This window comes from Gymnoscopelus microlampas (assembly GCF_963454915.1).
Source record: "Gymnoscopelus microlampas genome assembly, chromosome: 15".
Taxonomy (NCBI): Eukaryota; Metazoa; Chordata; class Actinopteri; order Myctophiformes; family Myctophidae; genus Gymnoscopelus; species Gymnoscopelus microlampas.
This window is the reverse complement of record NC_139952.1, coordinates 39,696,174-39,702,366: the sequence shown is the minus strand read 5'-3', so window position 1 is coordinate 39,702,366 and position 6,193 is coordinate 39,696,174. Positions and strand designations below refer to the sequence as shown.

The following is a 6,193-nucleotide window of genomic DNA, read 5'->3' as shown; positions in this document are numbered from 1 at the left end:
AGATTATGTTTTCACCTATCTGTCTGTCTGTGTGTCTTGCAAACTTCTTGCCCTAATCATCAGCACCAAATTTCTTGTGCATGCTGCATGTCAGTAGGCCAAGGAAGTCAATGCCTGCATAATGTTTCAATTCTAAAAAAAATGGGTAAAATAAAATGAAACACACCACCAGGTATATAGTTACATAGCGACCAACCAGATAACTTTCTTGTAGGCAAGGCAATGTCAGTTATATCAAGTCATATCGGTTGTATAGACCTGAATTTTAAGGTAGCTATTTTGGCTATATTTGTTATTTTGATTACATTCACCAATATGTGATGGCTATGAATTGATCTTATAACACACAGAACAGATTTGACCAGCATTAGCGTATGTTTCCTAAGACATATATGGTGAATATTGCCCATATCAGGTTGTTGAATTATCTTTTCTATAATGGAAGGTCTCCCAATTAATAAGATATATGAATGGAAATAATTTATGAACAGACTATCAACAGTATGAACAGGCCTTTATGTAGGCCTATGGTGCAAATAGTTTCAACCTTGAATGTCTGAGTAATATACCCTATACAGTATGTGAATGAATTTGGACAATCCTTTGTGCCAGATATATTCTTTAAAAATAATATATTAATTGTAGCATGATGCAACACGTTGTTAGCTTGAAAATCAGTTATTCCCAATAGAGAAGCTATACATTATACATCTGTTGACAACCCTTCAAGACCCAATTGCTTATTGCTATACCTTGTGTGTGATTTAAATAACCACACTCAAAGGAGAACAAACATTCTTTAGGGTAGAAGGTTTTTTAATATTTGTTTTACCCTCTGCAACTACTTAGCTAGATATATCTATGTGAATGAGAGTGGGTTTTCCACACTGGCATACCCACCAATTTATAAGTAGGCTACTGTAGGCCAGGGCTAATCGGTTGTGTTAGTCTTAGCCCACACCCATTCCCCACTCAACACAGTAGTGGTCCCCACCCAGATTGTTTCATAGTCAGGGTGGTGGTCTCTGGTTCAAAATAAGCTGAAAACACCTGCTATACTCCAGTGGTTCTCAACCTGTGGGAGTGGATCCCCAGGGGGTCCCCAGATGACAGTAAAGTGACATTTTAAGGACTGTTTTAAGGACTCAAAATCTTCCATTGACCATTTCCATTTCTAAAACTATGAAACATTTCAAAAAAATATTTTCAGACAAATATGTCCACAGTAAGATTTTTCGGCTACCACAGACTGGGGTTCGGGTGGGCAGGGACACCCCAGTCGGCGGGGGGGGGGGGGGGGGGGGGTGGGAGCCATGACCCCCTAAATTGCTATGCGGCCGGCGGTGTGTGTACCCTATAAAAATGAAGCTTAAAAATTGGTACTTTCTCCTGATTGGCTGAGATTTTGACACCTACCGAAAAAAATATTTTCTGTTTATTAAAGAGCTGGAGAGACGGGGAGACTCCTGTTACTGAACAAACACTCTATAGCAATGATTACTATCAGAATATAGTGATTTAACCTTTTAACAAAATACTTTTTGTTTTAACCAAAAAATATCACTTACCCTACCTTTAAGTATTTGGGTGTTTTTAGCGGTGCCACATGATGATCAGACTCTAAGCACGGAAAGTCCATGTTCAAATCCCAGTCCTCCTTTTATAGTTCTACATTTCACTGTATGCCATTTTATTGTCCCGTACACCAGTAGGGAATGGATACTATACTAGTCCTGTGTAGGCAACAATAAGGACTTGTTTAAAACGTCAAGATTCTTCAAAATGATGGATTGTGATTTGTGGGACTTAAACTTAGGACCCTTTGCACAGACGCAGAGAGCGTCTTTTCGCAGTGAGCTATTGTGGTGACTGTTACATTGGCCAAACAGATCCTAACAAAGCACTAACATCCAGAGACCACACTTAAAAGCACTAAATGGATTTATGGCTGATTCGAACTTGCTTTATTAACTCAGGCTACTAGGGGTAACAGAGTTAAACATTTACATCATCAATATGTATGTATGTACTCCCCACATCGTATTTAGTCTCAGAAAGTGAAAGGACATTCTGCCAGGGTCAGGACTTGAACCTGCAATCTTCTGCTCACCAAGTAGCCGCTCTACCCATACACCTATGGCTGTCTTTGTAATTGGGATGGTTCTCAAACATTTTCATGTGAAGTACCCCCAAATTGATATGTATATCGCCGTGGACGCCCCTGATGAAAAATAAACTTTTTTAAAACGTACTCCAAATTTGGTAAGATGTTGGGGACACCTTGACAGAGCCGGAAATCCAGCCACTGAGCTTTTGTTTAACATTTACATTTATAATGTATTTAAAAGCCCTCAGTTTCAATCCTTTTCACTGTAAATGCTGAATTATTATTTGTGGGACTTGAACCCAGGTCCTTCAAGACATGCATACAGTAGAGCGTCTTTTCACAGTGAGCTATTGAGGTGACTATGGAATAGCCAAATAGAATAGATTCATCACAAAAAAGACAGAGGTTTTTTCCATAAAAATTGAAATATCTAAGCTAAACTAAATCATTGTAACTGCATATTTTTGTATCTGCATGTATTATGTTACAGTAATTAAGGAAGTGAAGGGACAGTGGGAGTTACAGTGGTTCTTCTGTAATCTGAAGCATGTTTTCAACACCACACTTAAAAGCACTAAAGAAACATGTGGAAATGTGTGGAGGTGCCATAGGCAAGCGAGTTCTGGTGTGGATACCTAGGTGACCTTGTAAACAAGGCCAAAGCAGGTTCAAGTCCCGCCTAGGCACTGAAGCACATACTCATCGATGTACTCTGTTACCCCTGGTGTACGGGGATGCAGTACAGTGGGGCCGGGGAGCGTTTAGCTCCCCGGTGTTTCCACACAGTAAAACTAGGTGGTTATGGCAAAATAAATCACACCTATCTGAACTTTTATGTAACCAAGGTAACAATGACAATTAGGTGAGGTCACTTCCTGAAATACACTCCTCCCACCTCACTGCTGACAGCTGTGCTTTTCTCTAACTCAGCTTGTTTATTCATTCACATTGTGATTTATTGAATATACAATTGAATATATAAACAATATTGCTATCCACTGTTAAATATTGGAATGCAGCCAGTCCAGTAGATGGCGCTCACACACTGTCTTTGGGTTTGGGGGGGGGGGGGGGGGGGGGCTGTGTCGTGTATGACTTTACATTTAGATATCAGACATATTTTAACACACTTACTGTGGGTCAAAGTTAAATCACATGTTAAATCAAATGTGTGGAGGTAGTGGTAGGAACCTATATGTGTGGGCTGGGGGGGGGGCAGTTTAGGTGACGGACCATTCATTCTTAACATTTGAAGCTGCTGAAAGGATTCTGGTCTGTTATCTAAAACATTAGTTATTAAACACATTAATAGCTAGCATGGTTAGCATCACAATGGTAAGTTTGATGTTATTGTGTCATTATTTCATGTGGGTTGTTAGATGGGTCTTGTTGTTGTTAGAGCTAATAAGGCTAGCTGTCTGTATCATGTGAACAAACACAACATTATTTATAACAGTAATGTGTGTTTAGGGCCTGCTGCTTTATTTGGTCATTTTTGGATGAAGAAATGCTATGTAAACCATTGGTTCCCAAGTGGGGTCTGGGGACCCCCAGGGGTCCGTGGGGGGTGCCCAGGGGGTTCCCAGCTAAATGTATTAATATAGCATCACAATAACAGATCTACCAGCTCATAAGTGCCGCACTATGAGCTTGTAGATCTGCCTTTTTTTAAATCCTGAACATTTGTGCAAACCTTTGAAAATATATATTTTTGAAGCAAACATTTGTAACTCAAATCTTTGCTTCTGGGGGATTCCTGGAACAACATATTTGAGATGGTCTGAGAACCACTGATGTACATTTTGATACCAATACTTGGTAGCACTTTACAATAATGACCCGTTATAAAGCATTTATAAACGTTTATAAGTAGTTTGTAGACTATTAACAAATCATTAACAACCTGTTTGTTGACATTCGTAAATGATTACTAAAACCTTTATAACTACAGTTAAAAATAATTTGTAAAGTATTAGTAAGTAGTGAACTATTCATGAATAAGCCATTTATATACATCTGTAAAAGATTATTAAATAATTTGTAACGACCCATTCTCATTTATAAACGTTTATAAGCAGTTTGTAGACTATTAACAAATCATTAACAACCTGTTTATTGACATTTGTAAATGATTACTAAAACCTTTATAACTACGGTTACAAATCATCTATAAAGGTATTAGTAACTATTCATGAATAAGCCATAATACATCTGTAAATGATTATTAAATCATTTGTAACTGATGTTACATAATATATACAAGCTATTGGTAGCTTGTTCATGTTTAACATATGCTTTGTTAAACATTCCTAAAGTATCTATAAATCCTTAGTACATGTTATTATGTGCCCTATAGTAAAGTGAAGACAGTTCATCATTTACAACTGTCTGTTAATGTGTTTGTTCATGTTTAACATGCTTTGTAAAACATTCCTAAAATATCTATAAATCCTTTGTACATGTTATTATGTGCCCTACAGTAAAGTGAAGACAGTTCATCATTTATGACGGTCTGTTAATGTGGACTTTCTCCTTACCTGTTGCAAACTACCTGGCTTTCATGAATGCAAACACCAAACAATTACTAGAATTATCATTCATGTTAAGCAAATGATGCGTAAGACATTCGTAAAGAGTATGTAAACCATTTGCAGACGTTATCATGAGCCTGAGCCTAGTTGCTTCTTTTGGGCTTGTTTTCATAGACCTGTCCGCTTGTTTCTTTTGCAAAATCTGGCAACACACTGATTACCTGCATTACACCTGCAGTAGCCTACTAGGGAGGAAGTGAACAGTGATGCAGTTGCAGACTGGACAGAAATATGTCTAATTCATGTTTTATGTGTTTTAACTGTCTTGTTGCAGGTGATCGAGGTAACATAAAATGGCTAATCTTACACACATGAAGTAGCATTATGACTAGGGGGTATTTTGATGGTGGCTGTTTGTATCCACAATGTTTGTTTTGATGTGTAGGCTAGTAATGTCCTCCATGCTTAGCAGTTTAGCTTAGCAGCTAAAGCTAACTTGCACTGGGAGGTGGTGACTGCAGAGGCTCCAAGCTGCTACTCTGTGATTCTGTTGTGATTAATTTCTTTGTTTAAATGTCAGTGTGTGTGCTGTGGCCAAGAGTTGCTACATTTTATATCTTAATAAATTGTTGTATACTTGTATACTATATAACGTTACTTTTGCCACTTTTTGCCAGGAGCCAGAGAGGAAGGGGTGGAGCTAGAGAGGCGGAGCTAGAGGGGGAAAGGGCGGAGCCAGAGAGGAAGGGGCGGAGCTAGAGAGAGGAAGGGGTGGAGCTAGAGGGGAAGGGGCGGTGCTAGAGAGACACTATAATATAGACACTGACACTATATATAATATAGACACTATATTATAGTGACACTAACACTATAATATTGACACACTAACACTATAATCTATAATATAGACACTATTAGTAAGTATATTAGTTAGTTATATATTAGTATTAGTAAGTACATTAGTTAGTTATATATTAGTATTAGTGAGTATATTAGTTAGTTATATATTAGTAAGTATATTAGTTAGTTATATATTAGTATTAGTAAGTATATTAGTTAGTTATTTATTAGTAGGTATGTTAGTTAGTTATATATTAGTATTAGTAAGTATATAGAAAAACAAGTTAAAACCGTTTCGGTGAAATAAATTTTACCGAAACGAAAATTACCAATCGACTCTAAATTGCCTGAAACGTACTCCTAACAGTTTTTTGGGGGGACGATTTTGGCCTCCACACTTAGTGATTTTTTCGGATTTAACTTTCGTTTCTGTAAAATAAATTTTACCGAAACGAAAATAACCAATCAACTCTAAATTGCCTGAAACGTACTCCTAACAGGTTTTTGGAGGGAGTATTTTGGCCTCCACACTTAGTGATTTTTTCGGATTTAACTTTCGTTTCGGTAGTGACAAACTTTCGTTTCGGTAGTGACAAAAAAAAGTCTGGAGCCCAAAATTGTTTCAGGCAATTTAAAGTTGATTGGTAATACTTTGTAGTGACTTTTTTTTTGGTCCCTAACATTCATCGAGCTCTGGACCTACACTTCATTATCA

At 37.5% G+C, this 6,193-nt stretch overlaps 1 protein-coding gene across 1 annotated transcript in view; it reads right to left on the bottom strand.

Annotated features, from left to right (window-relative positions):
* Nucleotides 1-6,193, bottom strand: part of klhl7 (kelch-like family member 7) — a 399,517-nt gene that overhangs the window by 253,192 nt on the left and 140,132 nt on the right. The gene's annotated exons all lie outside the window — the stretch shown is intronic.